Raw genomic sequence first — 14,747 nt, forward strand, 5'->3', positions numbered from 1 at the left:
GTTGTAAACTTCCTGTTTATCGTTTTTCCATAACAACATAGTTAGTGTAAATAATCCACGTGATAGTTTAATGTGAAAAAAAAACTGATCAAAAACTTTAGTAAGTTGGTTTCAAAAATTACACTTTTGTTTGAGAATTTCTTAAAGGTATTTCCAGATAAAACCAGTTTCGGGATGTAAATAGATATAAAGCTACTTTTGTATTTGCCTTTTATAAGCTAACATTAATGTGTTAATACAGTAATTCAGCTACTTTATGCCTCAGTTAACCTTTAGCGCGAGTTTTCTGTTTTCTAAGTTTTTTTTTTGTCAATATTTGTAAAAAATTACTCTTTTTCCTGAACTTTATTTTCAATTGATTCTGTAAAAATTTAGATAAACACCTAATATAGGGTTTTCAACATTAACTTTTATAAAACAGTATAGTGTATTAGTTGTATATTAATTTTTGTATCTCAATTTGTAATAATGATTTTAAAACTTTAAATATCACAAACATTTGTGTATTTAGAAATATGCATTTTTAGAAACTACATATGCTTAAAGTAAACGACTTCTCATTAATACAAGTATAATTTTATGAAAATATTGTTAAAACAAAATACTTTAACTTAAAAAACTGTTATACAAGTTTTGTTATTTCTAAGTATTATGCTAATTACAAGTTTGATAAAAATATTGAAGCAAACAGTAAAAAAAATTTATTTTACAAAGATATTTGTTGTTATACTTTTACTATATATATATGTTTGTCTGTTTTAAATAGTAGTACTACTTTAATAATTTAGAAGCAAAATATTAGACACAGAAGAAACTTTACATGTCTGTAGTATTTAGAGACTGTACTATTCATTGCACACTTTAATTATACTTTAACCAAATTTATACAAAAACAGATTGCTACCAAAATGCTAATTTGTTATAATACTTAAGTACATTATAAGAAACAGTTGTTTAAAGTATGTTTTTAAAAACTTTATTTACGACTCGAAACTAGAAAAAACGGAAAGTAGAAATAAACTTTATAAAGTTGTTTTAATTTACACTTTTTTTCAATACTTGTTTATAACATTTTACCGGCTTTTCGTGGTGCTATTAAATTTTAAGAGAAATATTTTTCTATAATTAAATTTATCTTGTATTTAATTTAATAACATGAACTTTATACAGGTATAAGATACTAACGTACTTTATTAAAACGTGAATAATTAATTGTAAATTATATATAATTTGATATATTAGACAATAAACCTTTTTTCTATAAATTACTTTCTAGAATACTTTGAACACGTTTCTAATGCATAGAATTATATTATGCCCCTCAAAGTTATTTTGAACTTATAGAGTTTTTAATTAAGTCAGACTTCTTAATGCTATATTAGTTTTTTAAATCAGTTTTAATTTTTCAGCTATTTTTTAATTCTCTTGTTTCAAAAGTGTTTAACACTATTTATACTATAAGTTAGAAAGTTAAATAAAGGTAAAAAAGCAAGTTTCACAATGAAAAGTTTAATAAATTTTATCATATAAGTTATGTTTGAACTAAATTTTACTTCTTGTTACTCTCATAATTGAAAGATAAAAAGTTAAAACTTTGCTAAAAATTGACAAAATTTTTTTATAAGGTACTTATCATCAAAACTTGCTATATAACGGGTTTAAACCTTCTTTATATATAAAATTACATCTACGTTTAATCATAATCTTATTGGTAGTTTAATGCGATCAAAGTTATAGAAAGCAGACGTTTATGTCTGAAAAAAACCTTTAGTCAGGTGCAAAATTCTAATTAAATTAATACACATAAAACCTTTTTTAAATATTTTTTGTAACATTTGACCGGATTTTCGTGGCATTATTTGGTTTTACAAGAATTATTTTTAATAAACTAAAAGTAATTTTATCTTGTATTTAGTTTTATAATATGAACATTATGCAAAACTAGTATGCTCATTTATTACATTAAAAGGTTAACAATTAGTTGTAAATTACACATGATGTGCTATATTAGATAATATAAGTTTTCTGTAAGTTTTTTAATAGAATGCATTAAACACGATCTAATGCATAGAACTTTAGTTTACGCCCCTTAAAGTTGCGTTTTTGAACTTTTTAAAGTATTAAAAAAGTCAGATAATGCTTAAGATAAGTTGTTGATAAGATTTGATAATGCTACTAAAAACAGTAATTTTTAGTAAATTAATTCTAATTAGTTGGAAATTAGCAAAAAAATGTTTTGCATCACTCTTTTAATCGAAAAATAACTAAAAACTTGCTAATAGATGACATAAACTTGTTTTATATGTATTTATAATAAAAGTTTACCAAATAACGGTGTAATTTGCTTTTTAAATCTATAAGTATATATTTAATTGTACTCCTATTTGTGGTTTAATACCATAAGCGTTTTAGAAACTAGACTCTTGAGTCTGAAATTTAAAAAAGTTGTTAGTTAAACTAATAAACATTTAGTGCTTGAAAAGTTTATCTTTGTCTCTAAATTTCTAAGGTAATATTTTTTATGTATATTTTGAAAGATTTTTCAAACTTTTTTTTTTGAAACTAAATTTGCTTCAATTTACAACAGATTTTCCTGCTTTAACTGCAGTTTAATTGTTTGTTTTATCTCTAAGTAAAAAAATACTTATGCAGTTAGCATAATATAAAAGTATAAAATGTTTTTTATAAGAAGTTAAAATATCTTCGATTTTTATTTCAAAATGTACAGTCGTTGTTATTTTATAAATTTCATCTTAGTTTAAGAAAAATGTACAAAAAAAAAAATATATATATAACAAACATTCTAAGTATTAATAAAGCCATAAAAACTTTGATTACACAACTTTTTTCACTGTAAATAAAAACTTTATTAGTTCTGTAACTTGCATGCTAAAGAATTTATTTAGTTTTATATTATTAATTGTTTGTATAAGTAATTTTTTTAACGCTAACAACCTTAAAAAATGTTTAATTTACTTTACTAAACTTTAGATTTCTTTGTTAAGTTTAAAACAAAAAGTAGTAGTTATTTTATTAAATATTTAATTTCAAAAATAATGGAAGTAATGTAAAACATATACACACCATTTTTTATGAATGAAAAAAATATTCATAATATATCTAAATAACATGTTTATACAACTAAAACATTTGTTACAGAATAAAATTCATAACATACTTATAATCTGTATATAACAACTTGATATTAGCTGGTACTTTAAGTAATGTAAAAGTTTATGGACAAAACCAAAATATATTATTTTAATAAATACTTTTTTCAAAACTTTTCAATACTTTAATGTTAAAAATTTTATTTTCGTTTTTCAATTATCCGACATAATTTCAAATTTTGAAAACAGCTAACGATAAACTTTTATTTTAAGTGAGAAATGTGATGTAATTAATAGTTGATAAGTTTGAATGCTTTTGAATCTGGTTAATTTAGTAACTAATTAAAATATTAAAGTCAACATATTTTAAAAATATTTCACTAATCTAAAGTATTTTGTGTAAAGTTTTTTATGGATAGAACTCGAAAGTTTTTTCTTTACTTTTGTATATTTGCTAATGTAAGTTTTTATATACTTTTTATCGCTTAAGTTTTTATCGTAAGTACATCAACTTTTAGAAAAGCTTCAGGGATTTATAAACTGCATAACTTACTATACCAAAATAAAATAGTTTCAAGGTAAAAGTTGATGTTATCAGACTTAAAATTGTTTTCAAATTTACGTTTTAAGATGGCTTAAGTACAAATATAATGACAACTTTAAATTATTCATTTATATACGCATATTTTTGTTTTTAGGTTGAAATAATAAAGACAAACATAATATTTTTTGTAACATATTGACAAACTATTTTAACATACATAATAAACTTAATCTACTTAACCTAATATTTAAAGTTTTATGTACGTATTACATGTTTTACAAAGATTTTCTTTTTTCTAAAATACCTTTAAAAATTTAAAATAATTTTTATACAAAATGTTTTTATTTTGTTTTTGTAAATTGTAAGCAATCTAAAAATAAAAATTAATTGATTTTTATAAACTATATAAAAACTGAGCCTTCGCTTTATTAATAAATATGTACATCAAAAAAAGATATTTTGATTTTAGGCATTAAACTGTTTTTTGCTACTACCTACTATTTTGATTTCTTATCATCCGTAAACCTTGTTTTTTGTTTAAAAATTGTTAAACTATTTCAATATAGTTACAAATCTCTTTGATTTTTTCAAAGAAATAAATAGTTTATGCCCTATTTATATTTAAGTATTGAAACATTACTGACCACCTATTATACAGAAAGATACAGAAGACATACAATTTAGTAATCTTAACATATTTCGAGTAGTTCTCATTAGTATTTCTCATCACAAAGCCAAAAAACGACAAGATTTAACAAATTTTGTATAGTAACAAAGTAATCATAAAGTAATTAAGAGAACAATAAAAGACAAATTAAAATCATTAAAACTTACTTACGTTATAATTAACCTATAGTACAACTGTACATTATTATAATGACAATAACACACTTTCTAAAGTATTACACTATACTGTTTCTATATTTTCGTAATACTTTATAAGACGTGTTATTGTCTTTATAATAATGTACATTTGTACTATAGGTTAATTATAACGTAAGTAAATATAATTGATTTAAATTGTTACTAATTGCTTTCCTTTTTATTACTCTCAAAGTTTTAGGACTACTTTGCTACTATAAAAGTTTGTAAAATCATATGTCTTGTTAGTTTTGTACTCTACTGATGAAAGTTGCTCGAAATATATTTAGTTGACTGAGTTTTGTGTCTTGTGTATCTACTTATATTTGATAAATAATAAATATAAAACATGATCACTTCAGTTTATCAAAACTGTTTTAATACTTCTTTGTTGCTAAAAAAATTGTAAGAAATTTTATTTCATTTAATTACAATCATTATATTGAGAAAATTGGTTAAAAACTAACAGTCTAATATTATATACTTGTAGATATTTTTTTATCTCTTATTAACTTATTTTATGTATTATTGTAATGTTTCATAATTAATTATATTAAACCAATGTAAATAAGTCAAATGAAGTTTTCAATAGTCTTTTAGGATATAAAAGATTTTTATATTTTAATAATGTTTTATTATTTAACATTTAACTTAAACTTATATGTTACTATGAAAACTTGTACAATTTTAAACAATCAGTAAACGAAAAGTAAAAAAAAATATATAGTGTGGCAAATACTTAAACTTATTCTTTTATAGTTAACTAATTTTAACTAGAGTAAAATATAGTCATACTAAAGTAAACCAACTAACTTAAAATTAATAAATAATAAGTGTTTAATATTTTAAACGAGCTGAGCTGATTTTCTATTTTTTATTAATATTCAAAACAACATCAAATTTTGTTTCGATGTCACATAAAATAAAAAGTAATATCTTTTTAATTTTTAACCTAAATTAAAACAGCTATTTTAATTGTTTCAAATATAAATAGTTTTTAACAAAGTTTTTATACTTTTGACTCATTATTTGACTTTATAAAAAAACAAGAGTTTTTTACGTTATATATAGATGACGTAAATACTATAAATCAAATGATAGAAAAAACATTTATTCTTTCATAGTAGACCAAAAGTTATTTCATGTTAGAAAAGTCATTTGAAAGAGATTAAAATTCTTACATAAGTTCATGTTTGGTTTATGTTTGTTCTATAACTAAATAATCTAAAATGTTATTGCAATTAAACCACAATTATATATTACATACTTTGAAATTCAAAATTTTAAATGTGAAAAAATTTAGTTTTATTTTCAACAGTGATTTATAATAAAAAGGTAAGTGCTATAGAGCAAAGTGTTTTTTTTTAGAAACAATGTTTTTAAATTTTAGATTTTTATTTGTTTGGTATCTAAAAAATTTTATTTATTAAATTTTTGTTTTGATGCACTTATAATATTAGGCTTTTGATTTTATACTAAATTCTTCCATTAATTTATACTATAGCTTACTTTATTTATCATTAATACTTATTTGAAATTTTTTACTAAAACAATTGTCAGTTAAACTGTAACTATTTAAAAAAAATTAACAATAGATTTTAACATATTAAAGTAAAATATTTTTCAGACAAGCGTACTTTAGAATTATTTTTGTTTTTTTCTTTGAAACATAAAATAAATTAGTACAAGCTTAAATCGCAAATTAACAATTAAAACTTATTAATCTAATGAGTATTTTTATGAATAACTTAATTTACAAATCAATATGTTTTGTCTGTTCATACTAACATCTACATTTGTTACTTAAACTATTTGTAATTCATACATCATGTTTACAACAATATACACTGTTGATATTTTTTGTGCTAATATCATTGTTGAACAATCATTTTTCAACTTGTTACAAAGTTACATATCATTTGAAACATAATAACCGCTAATATAGCACTATATTATGTACTTTGATGTGATGATTAACACTGCGTAATTGTGAGTAAAAAAATTCGCCCTGAAGGTGAATTGAAACCATAAAACTTTTTTTTAGCTCAAGTATTCACTAAAGAAAAAAGGAAAAAAGTTTAATACTATATTATATTAGATATGTATTAAAAGTTGTTAAACAGTTTAAATACTGATACTGCGTGCTAGCGTTGTATACACTAAGCTTTTTCTAATTTATTTTAATAGATAAAAAGTTTTCAGTTTCAAATAAAAAAGCAACAGCAGTTAAATTAAAATTTATTTCAGTTATTTGTGTAATGTGTTCATCGTTGAAATTTAAAAATTATTTGGTTTATAATGCTTTTAGATTAATACAGCTACTAAAATTAAAAAAATTGTTTGTTATAAGCAAGTAAAAAAATATTTGTCTTAATTGATAACATTGTATAAGTTTTAATTTTTTTGGTCGTAAAACAGTTTTAAAAAATACAATTATACGAATACTTACTAGTGATTATATTTTAATTAGACTAAAACTTTCTTATACATTTTTATTTGAAATTTTTTTTTAATGCTAAAAATTATATGATGAATACAATAAATCAAAATCAAAACACTTAATTTGTTAAAGTTTTTGTTCGAACTGTTTACACTAATTAAAAAACCTGTTTAAATTTGGTTTTATGATTGATAACCTTAAATTTGAAAAAATATTCGATTTTTTTTTATTACACCAATGTACAAATTTAAAGTATAAAGCAAACTTTTGTTTGAATCATTTAATAAACACATGTTTATTGTGTTGATTCTATAAGTATGTTTTTCTTAATCTTAAGTTATAATATGTCATGTTATATAATTAATCCTTATTTAAAAAAAACTAAATTTCAACTAAAAAATAAATGGCAAATAAGCCTGTCAATAAAAATGCACTTTTATTCGAAGGTTTAAAAAAGTATGATTAAAACTTATTTTGTCTAACATTTTTGCTACTATTAGTACTTTGTATTCTAATAAAGTCTAAGGTTGTTAGTAAATCAATAATAAAAAGAGCTTTATCTATTAGTTTGCGCATTATTGTATAAGCTTGAAGTTTTTTGGTTTTTGGTCAATACTGATTTATTTAACTTAACTTATTACAAAATACTTTAACTTTAAAGCTTAAAATTTATTACAGAATTTTTAGTCCATAAGTTAAAGTTGTTTCACAATTACTACCAATATGAGTCAAGAAGAATTGTATCCATACGATTTAGATGATTCAATCGGAACAATAATAACTGATAACATAGCTGCAGTTATCATGTTATTTTTCGGCGTTTTTATATGGATTTCCTCTTTTCTAAACCAAAAATCTTACAACAAAAACAAATCTTTGAAAGTTAACAATAAATCCGACTATTTCGAAGAAAACGATTCAGAGTTCCAAATCAACAAATTTCAGCGCAAAAGTTTACAACTTTCTTGTTTCACAGGATTGGCAATGTTCTCATATGCTCTTATGTTTCTGTTTGGAGGACTTGTTCATAAAAAAGTTCATGATATCGAGTTAGAAGTTGACAGTAAAAATTATTTTCAATCAAATCAAACTGCAAGAAATATTCTTCTTCCTTCGAGATGCTTGTGGGCAGTCGCTTGTATTTTTGCTGGATTAACTTCTGCGTTTCTCGTAATTGTTTCATATTTTGTTATTTCAAATGAAGTCAAGTGGAAACATATAGAAGAAATAGATCAATCCAGGTCAAGAGCTTCGACTGATAACTCGCAAATTCGTTTAGTTGTTTCAAGAATTCCTATAAAACCAAGTTTTTGCTTCAAAAGATATATTCACAACTGTCTTACTGTAGTAAAAATTTTATTTGTTTTCTGCAGTGTACTAATTTTCTGCGCAATTACTAGCATGGAAATAATCAGATTGTTATCTTACATTGACGAAAACAACAAAAGTAATCAACTACTAGAGCTTATTGTTGATTCAAACACAACTTTAGAAGGATTTTATTTATTAGACACAAGTAAAATGTGGCTTATGAAAATTCCAGCAGCTTCAATATTTTTCACGTCACTTTTATATGCAGTCATTTCATCAATTGTTCTTATTACTTCAAACAATCCACAAAACAAAATATCCAACAAACTGTATAAACTTTCAACTTGTTACAAAAAAGCGAGAATTTTTCAAACAGTCGGTTCGTGGTTGTTTGTGATTGGTCCGTTGCTGCAAGTGCTTCTCCAATCATGCGTGACGAGCTGTCCCAATGTCGATTTTAACCACAATGCCGTCTACCACTTGGTGGTTGCAGTGGCTTCAGTTTTAATAGGTGGCGCTGCTGTTTATATGCAAGTGTTGAGCACTAAAATATGCAAATTGAGACTTGCTCATTGTAAAGCAAAAATTGTTGAATGTTTGTATTATCATGACAGTTTTGGCGTTGTTTAATTCTTTTTTACTTCCTTCTATATTAACTTAATTATTTTTTTCACGTTACTCCAACTTTTAGTTTAACTGTTTGTTCATTTTTGAATCATCAAACTTCAATAAATGTAAGTTATTAAACTTTACTGAGTCAATAGATTTTGTATTTATGTGAAAACTTTTAATCTGAAACTATGATGCTTGACAACATGTTATCTTTTAGACAATTTTTGAAACATTTTAAGCCTAACCATAATTTAATTATATACTTATCTGTGTAAACGTGCTTTTAAAATTTATCATTTTTATATTACAAACGTGTTATAAAGAAAAACCATTAAAACCAATAAAAAATATATTTAATGTTTTTTATGTCTTCCAAAATATTTTAATCTTAAACAATGCTTATTTGTTAAACATTGCTTATTTCAAAAAGTTTTTATGATTAACCACATAAATGAAGATATATCTTCAAATTTTTACACTTTATTTATACAAATCAATACTGAACTTATAAAGCTACTTTTTTTGTTTCTTTAGTATTTAAAACAGATGGTTACAAACTGTGAATATTTTTTAGCTATTTAATTTATACTTATATTAAACGTATAATACATATTTTGAACAGTTTTTTAGCTTTTTAATTAATATACTAATATTTAACGTGTATTACATATTTTGTTTTTAATAATTTAATCTAAAGAATGCCAAACTTAATGTTGGTACTTTAAAATATTTTATCCACATAAATGGTGTAATAAATTCAAAGTTTGCAAAACGTAATATTTTGTACTAATTAAATTTGCACTTTTCTTTGTAAGTATGCTGTTTTTAGTAAATAAATACAAAAAGTGATTTTTAATTGATGTTAGTGTAAAAAAAAATTATTGGTTTTTCAATTGAAAAGAAATTTTATTTCTAATAAACCTTTAATAAAACTATTCAACATTTTTTTAAATAAAATTTTACATTAAATTGCTTTAGAATTATTAATTTAAATTTTCTTTTAACTATTTAAATATTTTAGAATAATGTTATGGGATGGTTAAACGTTTCAATAAAACAAACAAATAACTAGATCGTGTTATATTGACAAGTTAGAATACATAATACAAGTTTAATTTATATAAATAAAAATGAAGTACGTAGTAAGCTACCATGAAATAAAAATTATAACTAAAATAGAAATGAAGTATTAATATTACTTAAAAAATAAAGTAAAATCTATAATCAAAAAAAAGAAAACATTTCTTAGTTCTTAAGGATCTTTAAGCAAAATTTGTACAACTTGAAACTTAAATAATTACTTTACTATTTTTATTTAGCATAAGTAGTAAGAATTTTCTATGAAATAAATTAAAGGCAATGTTAAAGTTTGGTGAAAACAGATAAATTTACAAATATTTGTTTTAATTAATGCGTAAAACCTTAGTATTCAACAATTTACTAAGGTTTTATGGGTATAAAAGATTTTTTTGAATACATTATATGCTAACACTTGTAAAAATGTGTGGTAATAAAAATATTTAATCTTATTAAAACCTTAATCAGTGGAATTTTGCCGATAAAGTATTTCTTTATCTCATTGTACAATCAAGTTTATTAGTTAAAGTTTCAGTTCAAGCTGTAAGGCTATATTCGTTTTTGTAGTTTAAACTTTGCTTGATTTGAAAGAATGACAAATTAACATTTCATGTTATTTTTATTAAGTATAAAAGGCCAGATAATTCCTTTAAACTGTCTTTAAATATTCAAATTTAAACAAATTTATCTCATGAAACGCGTGTGTATCGTGTATAATTGTAGATGAGAATGAAAAAAAAGGAAAAAAAAAACGTCGCAAATCTGTGTAAATTAGCCTTGCTAGTTTGTAATATTTAATTGTTGTTTTTAGGTATACTAGTCTATAGCAAACTTAAGAAAAGATTCTTTTTAATCTATTACTAGGTAAAGTTCCTCCTAAAATAAATTACCAACTGTTCTTTATTTCTCTTGAAATTTTGCAATGAATCAAAACAAAATAAAACACTTTAACCAATTAGGTTCTTATTTTTTTAATTTTAAATTTAACAATAAAGCAAATAGTAAAGTATTGATATTTATGTTTAACACCATTTCTAAAAACTTTAGGACTACGTGTTACCGTAAAAGACTGTCGGATTAATAAACCATTAAAATGTTAGTATTTCTGACTATTGTTTTAAGTTTGTAATATATTAGCAGAATAAGAAATAATTTTTTTATGAGTACTTTTAAAACAGACCCTTTTATACTTCTCAAAACAAAGTTTGCACATTTATTTATTTATTTTTTATTTTACAGGTTTTTTTAGCTTTTTAAGTTACTAGATTTCATTTTAAATATATATGGCTTTATTAACTTTTTTACAGATAAATGTATATTTTTATAAATTTTTTGTAAGAATAAAGTTCAAAAATAGAAAATGATAGCTTGTAAATTAACCTATGAAATTAGATTAAAAATTATTTGAATAAACAGTAAAGAAATATTTTTTTGATGTAATAAATAACTTCTACATAAACTGTAATAACTTCGAAAGAAAAAATTTGACTTAACTTTGTTAAAAAAAAAATATTGCAAAAGATTACCAAAATACTTAACTTAGATTTATTCTATTATATAGATATATACATTGAACCTTATTTGAACCTACAACATTTATCTTAAATTTCTTTAAAAGTATTTTTTAGAACTTATACCTGATATCCGGTTTTCATACGTTAACTAGTGATGATTTTAAAAGTGTGGTTTTTAGTTTACAACACAAACTTTGGTTAATACTTCACACATATTCATTTAGAAATCAAAGCTTTATCTTTTAACTTAAAAAAATCAAAGAAAACTATGAGAAAAGAGTAAATTTTTAATGTGGTTTTTATGAAGCGTTGCCATTCACAAAACTTACAAGTTTTTCGCATACAAAACATAACTTCTGTTACAAGTAATCCACAAATATATTTTCAAACATTTAAAAATTTGTAATACATTCCTCTAAATTTTGCTATTGTTTTTTTATTATTTATTTTGATATGTTTTACAAAATAATACCTGTTTTTTTATTTTGAAACTGGTTGAGCTTAAAAAACAACTAAATAAAGTTAAAAAATAAAATGTAAATAAACATACAAGGTTTTTGTTTAATAGTGAGTTCAGTTTAAAACTGACTGGGGCAATATAAATAAAACAAATTTAATTACAGGAGTGTTTTAAAAAACTATATATTCTAATAAAACAACAAAAAACATCAATCTAAAATAATAAAAATCAAATGAAATATGTTTTTTATGTCTACATAGTACATATAATTAAAAATTTTTTTAAGAGTTGTTAGAAAAAACTAAATAAAATTTAGTTTGAAATATGTGTCAAAACACGAAAATCACATAATTTTAGCAAAAGTGTTTGAAAACTTACAATTTTATTGAAAACCCGTTTAAGAACTATATAAGTTTATGTATATATGTTTATAATGTTTGTATGACAACATACTTTTTTAATTTTTTTTTATAAAATAGATGAACTAAAATAAACTTTTTTTTTTTAATTTGTAACAAAAAAAAAGTATTTAGAAATACAGTTTTATTCAAAATATTATTTTTCATTCACGTTTACAAATAAAATTTTTAAAACAAAAAATATTATAAGTATAATAATGTGATTATAAGAAAATATGTCAAATATATAGCAGAAACCTTGTATTAATATATTTGTGTCAGTTCATTTTAAGAAAATTTAAAAAGAAATTTAATTCATCCGGAAGTTGATTTTATCTGGAAATACGTTAAAGAAGTTGTGCAAAAAAATTTGGAACTTTTGTAACCAAGCAACTGACAATTTTTTTTGCTTATCTTTGTATTTTAACTTCAAGTGGTAGATAATGATATACAAGTTATGTGAGAAAACGATAAATGGGAAATTGTTAATATTTTAGAAAAACTATTTGTATAAAACTAAGTAAGACTTTAAGTCAGTTTCGTTTTTTAAAATTAATATCAGTCATTATTAAACTTAAATCAGATAATAAAAAACTATTTAGCTCAAGAGAAAAATTTTTGTTGTATATTAAAAATATACATTTTTATGCAAGTTTAAATCATGTCGAAAGTTTTTTCCCATTTTTTATACCAATTCAAAACTAAACATAATTAACTAAGTTTTTATTAATTGTTTTTTTTATAGTTTTTAGTGAAAACATTAAAGTTTAAATAAGAAATTTAACTATTTACCCAAATGAGTTTGTAAAATTATTTTTTAACACTTTTAAAAAGTGAAAGACGGATAATTCTTTAACAAAAAAAATTGTTCAGTTTTATGTAAGACAAAGACACTTTTTTGATTAAAACACTTAATAAAAAAAGTTATTATAAGAAACTGGCTTTTAGACTATAAAATAAACATATATAAGTTAAATCTTTTCACTAAACTGCTTTTGTGGACAAAAGGAAACACCGAATACATAGTTTATTTTTATTAACTCACTTTATTTCCAATATCAACCAAAACACACAAAAAAAGAAGCCTTTAGAATTGTAAGAATAAATTAAATTGTAAAACTCTAATTTCAGATAACTAATAGTTTGTATATTATGTGCGTGAAAAAATTTAAATACGTTTGAAAAACAATATTTTATGTAATTTCTATATTAGAGGTTTAAGTCGTCAACAATTTAATATTTTTTGACAACTGTCAGTTAAACAACGCAAAATAAAAGAGAAAATTTTAATCAGATAACATAAAACTACGTGTTTATACCAGATAGGAAGTATTTAGTTTGGAAAGTATGTAGTTTTAAGTTATACACATATTAAATTAGAAAAAATATCACATTTTTAAAATTGTTTTATAGAATCAAGTTGAACTAGCATTTTTATCATATATATAAATAGAGCAATAACTGTTTAGTGAGTTTTGATACGTTTAGTTTACTTGTTTATTAAAAAGATAACAATCTTCAGTAAATGATTCTTTTTTATTCGCGTTAGTTCAGCTGCAAATTTTATTTTATTTATATGCATAAAACTTTAGTATGACCTAAGCATTTGATCTTCATTGAAATAAACTTTATTTTTTAACTTTAATTAGAAAGTTTTGTTCAAAAGTCAATAATTTTAGGTATTTCGGTTACAAATAACCTCGTTTTTTGCACAAACTAACAAGAATTTTAATTTATTTTCTGAACAGATGAAATTTGCACAACTTAAATTATTTTAAATCTTCATTTAAAGTTATAAAACAACAAGTTAAGCTAGACATCTGACGATCTATAATTAGACTTTAATCGGTAAATTTCAATAAAAAGTTTTTGTTTTGTAAAAGCTGTGTATTTATCTGTATACTTTTATAACAATTCTTACTATTTGAAATTTTCAAACCTCAGAATTTCAAACAAAGTTGACATAATTAGGTGTTAAATATCTCTTAACTTAAGAGAATTAATAATAAGAATTTTAGTTTTAAATTTAGTGTAATGTGTCTATTTTATTTTTACAAAAGTTATCCAATTCCTTAATAAATTTTTATTTTAGTTCTATTCAAACTTAGAAGGTACATTAAAATAACTTTATACGTTTATAAAAAGTTTATTTATAAAACGTAAGTTTATTTCTAAACAAGTTACTGCTTTAATATGTAAATTTGGAACACATTTTACTTACTTTTACTGAATAGTCCAACTTTTAAACAAGTAAATACAATTAATGTGTTATTAAGATAAAAGTTTGGTAAGTAAAAAAAAATTAGAAATGTTTATATTTTCTAACTTACCTGTTAATCTGGCTTAGTCATTAAATTATATAGGTTTTTTTAATAATTTTAGGCTTTTAATTTTTTTGAATAATTAAGTATTTATAAACT

Source organism: Thalia democratica, chromosome 4 (genome assembly GCF_965202585.1).
Source record: "Thalia democratica chromosome 4, ktThaDemo2.hap1.1, whole genome shotgun sequence".
Lineage (NCBI taxonomy): Eukaryota > Metazoa > Chordata > Thaliacea > Salpida > Salpidae > Thalia > Thalia democratica.